This window comes from Aquarana catesbeiana, linkage group LG10 (genome assembly GCF_042186555.1).
Source record: "Aquarana catesbeiana isolate 2022-GZ linkage group LG10, ASM4218655v1, whole genome shotgun sequence".
Taxonomy (NCBI): domain Eukaryota; kingdom Metazoa; phylum Chordata; class Amphibia; order Anura; family Ranidae; genus Aquarana; species Aquarana catesbeiana.
This window is the reverse complement of record NC_133333.1, coordinates 67422820-67438052: the sequence shown is the minus strand read 5'-3', so window position 1 is coordinate 67438052 and position 15233 is coordinate 67422820.

Below are 15233 nucleotides of genomic sequence, written 5' to 3'. Positions count from 1 at the left end.
AAAAAGGTATGGGTTGATAATAGGAGTTTAACCACTTGCTTACTGGGCACTTAAACCCCCCTCCTGCCCAGACCAATTTTCAGCTTTCAGCGCTGTCGCACTTTGAATGACAATTGCGCGGTCATACAACACTGTACCCAAATGAAATTTTTATCATTTTTTCCCCACAAATCGAGCTTTCTTTTACTGGTATTTAATCACAGCTGGGATTTTTATTTTTTGCTAAACAAACAAAAAAAGATGGAAAATTTTGAAAAAAAAAAAAATCAGTTAAGGCGGCACTGATAGGCACAGTTAAGGCAGCACTAATGGGGACAGATAAGGCGGTACTGATGGGCACAGATAAGGCGGCACTGATGGCCACTGATGAGCGCTGATGGGTGGCACTGATGGGTGGCACGGATGGGTGGCATGGATGGGTGGCACTGATGGGCACTGATAGGTACTACTGATGGAGGGCACTGGTGGGGGGCACTGATGGGTGGCACTGGTGGGCAGTGATGGGCGGCACTGATGGGCACATATGGGCATTGGTAGGTGACACTGAAGGGCACTTATAGGTGGCTCTGATGTGCAGCACTGTTGTTGCACTGATGTGGGCGCTGATGGGTGGCACTGTGGGCACTGATGGGTGGCACTGTAGGCACTGATGGATGGCACTGTGGGCACTGATGGATGGCACTGTGGGCACTGATGGGTGATGCTGGTGGGCACTGGTAGGCGGCACTGCTGCCTATTGCTACTGTAGGTGTCACTGGCAGGGGGCAGATGATCGCCGTGAAAGGGTCTGATGTCCCTCTCACGGCCGCCGGTGATCGGGTTTCTTTTTCCTCCTCACGCTGTCAGCGCGAGGAGGAAAAATAGCCGATTACCGGCTCTGCTTACATCACATGATCAGCTGTCATTGGCTGACAGCTGATCATGTGGTAAGGGGTCGGGACAGACCCCTTACTCTGATCTGTGATCAGGCGAGTCTCATAGACTCGCTGATCACCGAGCGCGCTGTGAGCGCCCTGCAGGGAGCACGCTGCGCGTGCCCTGCAAGGGGCGCGCAGGCCGGTCGTGCACAGGACGATGTCAATAGACATCGTCCCGGCAATGTAGGTCCGCGCTGTTGCCGTCATTTGGCAATAGTGCGGATCTGAAGAGGTTAAATAACCAGCAAAAAATCATTCTTCACATCTCATGTTCTGTGTGTCTGTAAAACTGTCAGTTAGACACTGGACTCGCTTCATCCCCCTCCCCTTGTGTTGTAGCCTGCTTGCCTATCAGTGACAGATTGGGATCTGTCAGAGCAGCAGGAAACTTTGGAAAAGCTTAAAGAGATACTTGAATTGTCTTATGGCTTCACTCTGTAAGGCAGCCAACACCTTGCTAGCCGATGTATTAAGCAGATAAATATGTAAAATACCAGGTGGCATTGCACTATATGGCCCATGGGGATTGGCCCGGAGCTGGCATCTTGGATTATTGCACCGTCTCAGGTACCACTGGAGAACATTGTTTGGGAGACTTTGCTACATCTGGGCCGCCTGCTCGGGGACAACCCTTGGTCGGACTCATAGGAACCAAACAGTTGGAGCTGCAAATTCAGGTAAAGGTGATCCAATAGTCATATCACTGATGGGTCTAGCAAAAGAGAATTAGACCAGACGCAAGTGTTATCTAAATGTTTAACAAATATTTGAGAAGCAGAAAAATTGCTAAGTATGGCTGAGTGGAAAATATCATTTGGGGAGACTAAAGCCTGCAGTTTCTCACCCCCTCCCCTCATGTGAATCTTATGTAAGGAGGGAGTGAATTGCTCCTCCGTTTCAAATTCCTGTGTGAGAGATTGTGTCTGTAAAAAAAATTAACTCTTGACCAGCTATGACAATACAGAAGGGTTATATTGTAAATATTGAAACTGAGCGGAAAAAAAAAAGAAAAAAGAAAAGGTACATTGATAATGGTCGCTTTATTATTTTAGCATGCCATAATAAAGGAAGCACATGGCAGAAATTATTAATGGTTTTAAAGAAGTAGATAGGAAACATGAAAGTGAATTGCACTATAAAGTGAACAGAATGTTGTTGAATTATCAAGTGGCTTGATGAATGAAAAGGAAAGGCTGAGAATGTTTTGATTAATTTAAATGTGTTGAGTCCAGAGACAGTATGTGACTGAGTGCTAATTTTACTGCCATAAGGAAATAGGGATTTGAATTGGTTTTGCTAAGAGAAGCGTACAGTAGTATTGAAGCCCAGAGAGAGGAGAGAAGGGAATACAAAAGACTTGATGCTTTTATAGCCCAAAAATGAAGAAGCTGTTTCTCAGAAACAAGAAAATGCAGATTGCCTGACAGAGGTAGCAGAAGAGAGGGAGATGATGATGGATGACTAGTGGTGCAGAATTAACCCTTTGAGCACACAGAGGTTAATTTGTGCATCTGTGAAAATATTAGGATTTTCGGTGGGAAAGAAAGTCTGAATAATGGTCTTAAAGTAAATATTTCTTGGATATGTTACTTTTAGAATTTCAACTGTAAAGTGTTAATGATGCAATGCTGTTTATATTTGGGTACATTTATAAAGTTAAAAGGCTAAGTTCTGAATCAGAGTATGTGTTTGGGTAAAATTTAAAAAAATGTAAAAAAAAGTTTTGGGACCCTGTGGATTTCACTTGGGACCAGAGAATAAGGGGAGCAATACAAAAGGGGGTTCATGTTTTATTTAACCGCTTCAGCCCCGGAAGAATTTACCCCTTCCTGACCAGAGCACTTCTTGCGATTCGGCACTGCGTCGCTTTAACTGACAATTGCGCGGTTGTGCGACGTGGCTCCCAAACAAAATTGACGTCCTTTTTTTCCCACAAATAGAGCTTTCTTTTGGTGGCATTTGATCACCTCTGCGATTTTTATTTTTTGCAAATAGGAGCGACAATTTTGAAAAAAACGCATTATTTTTTACGTTTTGCTATAATAAATATCCCCCAAAAATATATAACAAAAAATTTTTTCCTGAGTTTAGGCCGATCCGTATTCTTCTACATATTTTTGGTAAAAAAAAATCGCAATAAGCGTTTATTGATTGATTTGCGCAAAAGTTATAGAGTTTACAAAATAGGGGATAGTTTTATGGCATTTTTATTAATAATTTTTTTTTTTACTAGTAATGGTGGCGATCAGTGATTTTTATCATGACTGTGACATTATGGCAGACACATCTGACATTTTTGACACATTTTTGGGACCATTGTCATTTATACAGCAATCAGTGCTATACAAATGCACTGATTCCTGTGTAAATGACACTGGCAGTGAAGGGGTTAACCACTAGGGGGCTGGGAGGAGTTAAGTCAGTACTGGGAGTGATTCTAACTGTAGCGGGAATGGGCTAGCTGTGACACGTCACTGATCTCTGCTCCCGAAGACAGGGAACAGAGATCAGTGACACTGTCACTAGGCAGAACGGGGAGATGCTGTTTACATCAGCATCTTCCCGTTCATCCTCTCCGTGAGGCGATTGTGGGTATCCCCACGGCAATCAAGTCCGCGGGACCCGCGACCCAACCCACGGAACTCCCGGCACGGCAGCAAATGCAAAGGGACGTACCTGTACACCCATTTGCCCAGCCGTGCCATTCTGCCGATGTACATCGGCGTGTGCCGGTCGGGAAGTGGTTAATTCTGCTAAAATATCGGGGTCCGAGAAAAATATTTATATATATATATTGAATATGTATTTCAAATAATGAAAATGACGCTAGGAAACATTTTATGTCTGCATACTTGGTGGATTTATGGACTTATATTTAAATAAATGAAAGAATATTGTTTTTAACAACTCCAAAGTAAGGAAGGCTTTCTTTGGTAGTTTGGAGGTATAAAGTGTGGCGCTGAAAATGTAAATAAGGAGACAAAAGTAAGTGGCTATATAAGAGAGGTGGTTTCTCTCTTAGGAACCCGTGTATAAGAAAAGTGTTTCACAACTATACAGAGTATCAAAGAATAATAAAAACATATGAACATCAATGTCATACAATATAAATTCACTCATCAGCAAAAATATGATGTGTCACTACTGGTAAAAAATGTGACAAAAGACACTATGAGTGCAATAACTAAAAAAAAAAAAAATTCAATGATTAGTGAAGACAAATTAAGTAATGTGACATATGTGGAAAAATCCAATAAAAAGTCTAGAAAATGTGTAAGTCCCAAAAATGGTGATGGTAAGTAGAAGCAATATCAACAAAGATCAGACAGTCTCTGGGGTAAATATGTTCGGTGGTAAGTGTGCACCTGGAGGTGCCGTCACCAGCGAGGGGACACAGGGAGAAGAGGGATACCCTTACTGGAAGCAGTGGACCCAACTCACTGTACGGTGGCGGATCAGTCGTGCATAAATCGGAAGATCTGAAGCCGAACTCTCAAGCGGGACTGGACGATGGCCCCTTCAATAGGTGGATGACCCTCCAGGATGTCAAGTATGGGGATGGATGGAAGGTGGCAGCGTCAGCCAACCAGATGTCAGCTTGTAGTAGGTAAGCTGACTCCTTGTAGACCTGCCAGTGGATTTATTCCTGCTTGAACTAGTAGATAATAAGCTGCTACTATACGGAGTTGTGTGTTCAAGAGGGGTATTGCACTCACAGCAATTTGCACCTATACAACTTAATGGAGGTGTAGTTCCTATGGATGGTGCAGTAGAGGATGGCAGAGAGCAAGCTCATCTCCTGGCTGAGACTCCCACCTGTGTACAGAAAGCCAGTGAAGGGTGTGATCCTGTGCTCATTCATGTTAGATAAAGAGTATCCATTTTCCCCAGCCCCAATTCAAGTGCAGATATGACACCCCCCCTCCTTCTACACAACTGAAGAATGAGGCAAGTTCCTTTTTATGGGATGGGTATCTACTGATTACATGAATGGGTACAAAATTGAACCTTTAGAGGTATTTTAGAGTTTAGAACATTAAATTAAGGTATGAAATAATGTAGACTACACTGTCCTTAGAGACAAAGAAACAAATGATGTCCTTCCGGGTATGACAAATTTTTGTAGAGCCTGGATTCCCGGGTATTCCATGCTGACAGGCCCGTTGGTTCAGGCAATACATGGGAGTCCTATGGTCACCTAGGATGCTATAAAATGCAGTGAGGAAACAGAGACAGCCTTTACTGACCTAAAACAAGTCTCAAGCTAGTTCATCAGTGCTAGCCTTACCAAACTACGACAAACCTTTCGAACAAACAGTAGACTCAAGGGAAGGTCACATAACATCAGTACTTACACAGTCACATGGCAGGCACCAGAGGCCGATCGCTTACTATTCTACAAAATTAGACAGTGTAACTAGAGCACTTCCACCCTGTGTACAGGCAGTGGTAGCTGCAGCTGAAGCAGTTAAGGCCTCAGCATATATAGTGCTATATTACCCGCTGATACTTAAAGTACCAATTGTAGTATCTGTTATCCTTTTACAACAAAATACATCACATTTGAGCCCAGCACGACACCTTTCCTGTATGACAATACTCTTAACACAACCTCACTTAACAATACAGAGATCTACATTATTAAACCCATCCACACTAATACCACTTTCTACTGATGGTCTTAAACATGACTGTACTGGTGCCATCGCTGAAAAGGTACTGCCACGGAGTGATTTGAAACATGTACCGTTATCTAACCCTGATATGACACTTTTTGTTGATGGCTCCAGTAAGAAAAATCCAGATGGCACACATGCAACTGGATATGCAGTAGTGACACGGGATGAAATTTTGGAAACCAGGCCATTACCAAAACATTATTCAGCACAAGTAGCAGAACTTGAAGCACTGACAAGAGTATGCATACTATCAAAAGGAAATCCATAGAGATAGATCATACAGTCCTTACTGATATGGAGCAGAATGCACCCCCCCACCCACCCCGGGGAGAAACAATATTGGAAAACAAAAGGTTGCACAAGTATAGATAACATCTACATGTCACCTAATTGAAAACCGGTATTGCCAAAATCCTTATTTAGGTATGCAGCAGTATTGACACATGGAGTAACACATGTGTCAAACAGGGGGATGACTGAGATGTTTAATAAGGTATGTACAGCCTATGTCTTCACTAACTACTAAAAAAACTTTTTGCTCTCAATGGATTATATGTGCAAGATACAGTGCTCAGGGAGGCATAACACCACGGAAAGGGAAGTTCCCCACACCGCAGTATCTATTCCAACACATTTGCATGGGTTTTATTGAATTAGACAAATGTGAAAGGAAGAAATATTGTTTGGTAATCATAGACACCCTGACCAAATGGGTGGAGATATTCCCGACAGGAAGTGCAGATGCACAGACAGTGATAATGGACCCCATTTTGTAAATAAAACTATACAACATTTGACAGAAGTGATGGGAATTCAAGTGGAAATATATGGGCAGCACAGTGGTGTAGTGGATAGCACTTTCGCCTAGCAGTAAGAAGGGTCGCTGGTTCGAATCCCAACCATGACACTACCTGCCTGTAGTTTGCATGTTCTCCCTGTGCCTGCGTGGGTTTCCTCCGGTTACTCTGGTTTCCTCCCACACTCCAAAGACATGCTGGTAGGTTAATTTGATCCTGTCTAAATTGTCCCTAGTATGTATGAATGTGAATTGAGGACCTTAGATTGTAAGCTCCTTGAGGGGAGGGAGTGATGTGAATGTACAATGCATATGTAAAGCGCTGCGTAAATTGATGGAGCAATATAAGTACCTGAAATAAATAAATACCATTGTGCCTATAATTCCCAATCAGCTGGATTGGTGGAAAGACATAATGGCATTCTAAAAAGCAAACTGAGGAAAGCTATGGAAGAAACAGGTAAAAACTGGATGTACTGCCTACTAGTAGCCGTGACCAGTATGCATATCACATCCACAAAAGAAGGTTTAAGCCCATTTGAAATGATACATGGAAGGCCATATAAGATACCCTTACAACCAAATGAAACACCTACTGAGGAGTCTGAGATCACACTAGCAGAATACATGTCTAGGTTGTTAAAACAAAGACGTACTAATGATTTTTGTTCTGTCCTAGAAGGTCCAATTCAAGAAGATAAAAAGGTGCATGTGGGAGATTGGGTCTTAACAAAAGTAATAAGAAAAAGCAGTGGTACTCCCCAAGGTGGGATGGTCCTTTCAAAGTCCTCCTAACTACCCCTACTGCAATAAGGATTGCAGAGAGGTCTACCTGGATTCACCAGTCCCATTGCAAAAAGGTTTTAAAGATAGAATAGGGCCAGTTGGCTGCAAGAGGTTCAGAACATCCGGCTACAAAGGGAGGTCTCACACAAGGTGGGACTTGTCTAAAACCGGTGAAGTCTCCCTTCCCTTCCAACTCCCCTACCCTGTCTGCTGGAACTCTGTAGCTGGTTAGGATAAAAGGGACAGTAATTATCCTTGGGTTACTGGTGACTCTAGGAAAGGCATCCATAAGAGGGGTTATACGTTATGGAAGAGCAGAGGAACCTTTGTGTTGGGAAAGAACAGGAAAAGCATTGAATCTAACCTTTATAGAGGGAATAACTAGCACTATACTGGTAGACTTCTGTCAGATTGCAGATTGTGGGGATACAACTGGGGCTAGAAGACTTCTATGGGCAGATAAATACATTTTCTGGCTCTGGAATAGGGCAGGATGTCAAGCATGGAATCAGGCCCTGTGGACCACAGTGTATTAAGATTCAGGGTATAATCCACCAGGGCCTAAAAAGAGTGGAATAAAGGAAAGACTCAATTACAGAAGTGGCCAACTCCCCCTACACACATAGTAATAACTATAACCAATTATTGATAACATTAAAGGAGTTGAGGAAGGAAGATCAGCGGTTGTATTCTATGGGAGCATGGGTGCCAGGAACAGACCCCTCAGACACATTTTATCTCTAGGTATTACCACCTAATAAAACCAGACAACAGGAAAAGGTAGACACAGAAGGGAAAGAAGAAGGCCATACTAAAATAGAAGTTCTGAGTAAAACTATAAGATTTACTAACCTAACAGTAAAAGATGCCATAGCTTTGGAGACAGGATGCCAAGAAAAAAATGAGTGGTTAGAATGGTTGAGGTACACAATTACAACTTTAAAAAAGGAAAACTGTTTAGTTTGTGCCAGAGTCAGACTACATTTAGCAACTATTCCTTTTCCTCTAGATCACAATACAGATCCAGAAGGTTTAAAATGTATTTTGCAATTGTATAATAAGAGCTATAAACCTGAAACAAATTCTACCTGTCACACGTTGAGTGTGTTGTTTCCCCTAGTATAGAGACCTCAGATACCTCCAGTGGTTACTGCTTATCTGGGCAACTTTACTTGTTTTGCACTCCCAGGGAACCATAGCGGGGTGGATCTTGGGTCACTGCCCGATGACTACTGTGTGGAGAGGATTAACATGGGTAATGGTGACTGGGTTGAACATTCAGAGAGCTGATGTCTGGTGGATGTGTGGGGATAAGAAACTGCGAGCTAGGATACTGGCCAATGCCGAGGGAATTGCGCTATGGTCCAGCTGGCTATGCCCCTGAGGATCCTGTCAGAACACCCGTGGACTAAGAGTCACCAACGGTATCGGAGGGACACCTCTCCCATAGAGTCATTTGACTCTCGGATCTACATAGATGAGCGCAGGGTGCTGGATGAGTTTAGGGCCAGGAATCAGGTGACAGCTGGGTTTGAGTCTCTCCTCTGGTGGGTGACTATAGATAAAAATGTTGACTGGATTAACTATATATATACTATAATCAACAATGATTTGTAAACTATACTAGGGATGCTGTGAAGGGCCTGGTAGAACAGTTGGCCACCACATCTCTAATGGCAAGTCAGAACCGAATGGCCTTAGATATGGTCCTAGTTGAAAAAGGAGGGGTATGCAAAATGTTTGGTAGCATGTGTTGCACCTTTATCTCTAACAATAGAGGGACCGCGACCAAAGCCTTGGAAGGACTGACTGCTCTATCGAATGAATTAGCGGAAAACTCAGGTATTAATGATCCATTCACAAACTGGCTTGAAGGATGGTTTGGTAAGTGGACTGGACTTATGACATCATGTTTGATCTCAATTGCTGTGGCTTTGGCTTTCACAAAAACTGATTGAAGCCGCAGTCTCAAGAACGATGAATCAAGCCCTTCCTACCTCTGAGGAGACCTATGTGGACATTGAAGCTCAACTTAATGACATACAGTCCGAAGGTGTATAACTCAGGGACTATCATCGAAATGTGTTGAGATAAAATAGTCACACAAGAGGAGGGAATGTTAGAAAAGTTTTAAATGTTTATTGTGTGACTATTAGAAAAATTATTAGAAAAACAATAACCCTGACACTGATTTTTAAGATGACTTCTGAGCATGTTGTTGTATTAACTTGCTATATCATTTGCTTTAACTGAATCCATAGTAAGTTGTAGGATGATTAGGCTTAACCATATATGGTAGAACAAGACTGTACAGGAAACACTAATTAGCCAAATAAAGTACCATTTTGTACCAGGCACGCTATCTGTGTTTCCTCAGCCAATAGAAGCATTATTGTAGATATTAGGAGGGGGATGTACATCTCTTTGTGTGATTCTTACTGCATCTTTTGGCTTGTAAGCATCATCCTTTTGTGTGACACATCTTAAACAAATTGTTTGCTTTTCAATACAACTGGAGTTTGACTGATCACAAGAAAAGAGTAATCCTAACAGTGCGGACAGCTCCTGGAGCAGAGGGGAGGGATTTCCACAATCTATTCGTCACTTGCTCTAAATGGTCCGAAATCTCTGTATATGCTGGAATGGGAGGAGGATACGCAGGAATCTTGGGATCTGGAAACCTGGCACAGAGCATTTTTCATATCTTTCAAGGGTATCCTCAATATATCATTTACGGAAGCCAGTCTGAAGGTCATCACCAGATGGTACATGACCCCCTCCAGGCTCTCCACCATGTTTCCATCAGTTTCCCCTTTATGCTTCTGAGGGTGCCAATTGAGGGGAACCATGATGCACATATGGTGGGATTGTCCCAAAATCAGAAGCTTCTGGAACAAGATTTTCCAAATAATATCCAAAGTCACGGAACTGATGATTCCCAAGTCTCCCTCGACAGCCCTTCTTAACCAGTTCATCCCCAAGGTGCTGAAATTTTCTCAAAAACTAATATTTTTTTATATTACTAGGTGCTAAACTCACCATAGCTAAAGCCTGAAAGCTTCCTAAGGTCTCAATTGGGGCCCTAAACGCAAAATATCTTGGATAATGTCCCAAGAGAAGATAGTGAGCTCCATATTGGATACCTTAGCCCAGTACCGGGAGACTTGGGAACCTTGGGCCAACTACATGGGAGAGGGCAACTTCTCGAGCACGACTCAACCATAACATTTCTCTCTAAGGTCTGACTGATAGATAGCACACCCCCTTTCTCTTTTTCTCTACCTTTTCTTTCTCCCACCTTCCCCTCCTCTCCTTCCCCTTACTCACTCCCCATACTTGGGCTTTGCCCCTTTGTTATAGTGTCCTGCGAGTGGATACTCGTTTTGTTATAGTGAATAGAGGGGCATATCCCCACTCATACCATGCATTGACGTTAGCAGTACGACAATATCGATCAATTTTAGTCGTATAGAGGTTTTGCAAATTTCCCCAAAATCTGGGGGATTTTCCCTGACAAATAAGCTGGTGGACGAGGGTTAGCCCATTCCTCCCCTACACAGTTTGATCCCATATGGGGTGTGGGGAGAGGAGGAAGCAGTTCTATTGCCCTAGACCCGCTGGGCCCTCGGCTCACAAGTCATTCCTATCCATCAATCCCAGGACCCAGCAAGATTTAATGTCGGGTCACATATCTGATCTATAGATCTTCTTTATACGAAACTGTATTGTTGTACACCCCTTTTCTTCATTTTTTGCTTTGTCTCATGCAATGGTATATTGTGTTTATATCTTGAAAATCAATAAAAAACATTTCAAATAAGATGGCACTGTGTTGTATTAACAGGCGATAATAATGAAGTCACTTCAAACCTATTTAGAAAATCTTCTGCAGGCTATACACTATAAGAGACATTCCAGTCGGTTTCTTAGATTAAGACGTATTTGCAGCAAGGACTCTTAACTTGTGTCATGACTTATGACACATAGATTTGAAGATAGGAGCAATCCTAAATCAATACTTCATAGAGCATTCAACATTGCAGAAAGTACTTCACACAAAAGGTTGCTTACAGATAGGGATCCTAATAATAGTGCTAGCAGAAAAAGGCCCTTTTTGAATGTGAGCATTCCTGTATTTTCTACTCCGTATAGTGTGGAATTCAATAAAATTAGAAACACTGTTACCAAGTAACTTCCGATGTTGTTTAACGATCCAACATATGCCCAGATTCTAACAGGCGGCGTTAAAACTGTTTCTCTTTGAGCCCCCACATTAGGGAGATATTTATCTCCCAGTGTGTATACTAGCACTAGTCCGTGTTCTCATTGGCTGCAGTTTTAAGGTACATATAGATGTGAAAGTAAGATGTGTACTTACTGCTCTTTTGTAAAGAGGGGTGATGTTCGTTCACTAACTACTGGCAAAACATTTACAATTTCTTCATTCATCAACTGTAATACCAGATTTTTGGTCTATGTCATTACCTGTGAATTGTGCAATATTCAATACATGGGTCGGATGAGAGATCATCTTCACAATCATCCATATGACATAGAGAAAAATCATTTAACTAATCAGAGGGGGAGATAAATTCAGAACACTTTGCAAAAGAGAGGTATTCTGGATATTTACCTAAATACTAAAAAGCCAATGGTATCTATGTATGTCATCATTTTATTGCATTCTGTTTAATTGGACGCTTTGACATAGTTGGATTAACCCCTGCGGTCTGTTTGGACAGAGGTCCTTTTTCCAACTCCAGTCATTTGTTGCTTTGTCATTCATTATTATTATTATTATTATTATTATTATTATTATTATTAATAAACAGTATTTATATAGCGCCAACAGTTTACGCAGTGCTTTACAATATGAAAGGGAGACAATACAGTTATAATAAAATACAAGAGGATTAAGAGGGTCTTGCTCAGAAGAGCTTACAATCTAATGCAAGGTGAGGTTCTTTAGATCACCATACTCCCATTGTGGTAACTGATTAAGGAGTTTTTTTATTATTTCTGGTCATTCTGATTTTTTAAGGCAGATTTGTGTCCCTGTACAGTCTTTTTAATATTTTCATACAAGGGTCTTTATGTTTTCTGCTTCTTGCCAATTAGTTGTCCACGCTGTTTTTGGACACCATCTGGCGAATATTGAACACATATTTTATATATCATTTTTTATATAATATATTTATGTCTATACATATATTCTTTATACAAGTTTTTGATGGATAAACACGAAGAGCCATTAATTGGTTTATATTCATGTATAATGAAGTCTGTAATGATATATCCTTATTCGTTTTTATATATTTCTAGACAATATTAATTTCTTCTGATTAATGATGCTTGGATTCTGTTTGAAAGCGATCGTTTGCAGTATTTTCTAGATAGATCGAAGTTGAATTTTCAATTTCAAGAGTTAATCCTTATATGATGTCTGCCTTGATTGCCTCCGCACCCTCTCCCTCAGTGTGTGTGTGTGTGTGTGTGTTTTTTAAGGACTACATCTGATTGCAATCTGAAGAGACATGTCTGACCATGTCATCAGTACTCTACATGTATAAATGAAAGATTGGGGCCGGTGGTCACACAGCTATGATTAAGCACCAATAACAGTGTGAAATGCGTCAATTATCTGTATCTGTAATCTGTACCTCTGTTGGTGTAAGGATTTTATTTACATGAATAAAGGTGTTGCATTGGAGTGCAGCTGTCCAATCATCTTCTTTTTCCATTCAACTGCTTATGCAAAGCCAGCACCCTTATCTCTTATGCAAGGATGGTGTGAATGTGAGATTATCTAACAGAACAAATATATAGAAGCAGTACAGCGCTGACAAAATAATGTCCCTAAGAATCTTCAATTAACATAAATGTCCATAAAGAGAGAAAGTAATGTCCATAAAGAGAGAGGAATTCCAGATGAGGATCCCAGTGTGCAAGTGATATCCAAATATGATGAGTGACTCATATAGTGATAAACCTCCACCAACAGTATCGCTAGCCGCTCTCCTCAGCGAGTGGACCCCTGAATAAATTCAGTCAGGTCTCAAACAGCCTTTTCCCACAGTGGGAGATATACAGGAGCAGGTAACTGGAACCAGACAGCTTGCGGTCTCATGGAGCGATCACATGCAATAGAATAAATAACATCTAGTGCTCTCTGTCTATAGCTTAAAAAGTTTTATTAAAAGTAGGTCAACTTACAAGAAAGGCACTGTTCCCCAGTGCGAAGGATAGAAACGTATAAGATACTCCACGGGAATCGGTAAGCAAGATGCGGGTGATGTCACGAGTCACGTGGTAATGATCCGTGCGCGTTACGTCCCTTGTGATGGGCGGGACTTCTTCAGCGGCGACGGCATGACGTGGTGCACCCGCTTTAAATAGCTCAGCTGATCACCGCAGCCAATAGAGCAAATTGTATATAGATTACCATGGTAACCATTACTCAAAAACGGAAGTGTTAGCTTCTCATGATGGAACCATAAAGGGATTTGCTATAGCAGTAATAAATCACCGAAGCTAATCTCAAAAAATAACTAAACTTATAAAATGTTACTAATAAAAATGTGACCCGCTCCCTCAAAGGGAGTCTAGTTATTGTGACAACCCGTATACTTGCTCAATTCCGTGGAACATCCTATTCACATAATGGAAAATAATGTTCATATATTCCAAACATATAAAAATTCTTATATAAAAGTTCTTATATAAAAAATCACATGAGAAAATTCATGTGAAAAAAAATTCATATAAAATTAACGATCTGAAATAAAACAATTTACGTCAAACTCGACGTTTAAGCCTCTAGGCAAGAGGACCTTAGTCTCATGGATCCAATGGGATTCCCTGCGGCTGAGCTGGCGAAGAAAGTTACCCCCCCTCCAATGTTTATTAACTTTTTCAATCCCCCAGAATTTTAATCCTCTGAGGTTTTGGGCATGCACCATTTTGAAATGTTTTGAAACATTGTGGGTTTTTAGTCCTTTCTTAATATTATTGACGTGCTCGCCTAGACGCACATGCAGGGGCCTGGAGGTCCTTCCAATATATTGGAGGTCACATCCACACTCCAACATATATACAACTCCAACTGTCGTGCAGGTAATCAATTGATCAATTTTGTATTCCCTGCCTGTTGAGGTAGCAACAAATTGTTTACGTTTTTTGTCATTACATTTAGAATGTCTGCAGGCTGTGCAACACCCACAGGCCTAGAAACCTGAGAGGAAAGAGAATAATCTATTATCTGCTTGTGTGGGAGGATCTACCACTCCAGGTGCTAGACGGTCTCTTAAAGACGGGGCCTTCTTGTAGATAAAAGACGGACGTGGTGGCAATAGGGGACCCAGCACGCGATCTTGTTTCAAGATTGGCCAGTTCTTAGCAACCAGCTTTTCGAATTGCTTATACTGGACATTGTAATTAAGTAACATTTTAAAATTAGGGGCATTATTACTGGTATCTCTGACTTTATTGGAGATCAACTCTGACCTGTCCATGGCTAAAACTTTTTCCATATCACTCTTTAAGGCTAGTTGATCGTAACCTTTTTCTTGAAATTTAGAGGTAAGTAACATGGATTGAGAGACAAACTCACTATCATCAGTGCAATTTCGTCTAAGCCTCACAAACTGTCCCTTGGGGATGTTACATAGCCATGATTTGTGATGGCAACTCTCTAATGGGATGAATGAGTTTCGGTCAGTGGGTTTTCGGTAATTGCATAATTTAAACTTGTTATCTTCCCTCCGAATCTCCAAGTCTAAGAACACTATTTTATCCTCGCTAAAATTCCAAGTTAATTGAATATTTTTGGTATTAGCATCTAAAGTTTGTACCAAGGTAGCCAGACTAGAATGGTCTCCCTCCCAAACTAATACCAGATCGTCTATGTACCGTTTGTAGCAAACTAATTGTGGGGGTCTGTGCCTAAATACTGCATCTTCCTCCCAGTGGGCCATGAACAAGTTGGCCACACTGGGAGCAAAGCGGGCACCCATCGCAACACCCCTCTTTTGTAAATAAAAGTGACGACTAAACCAA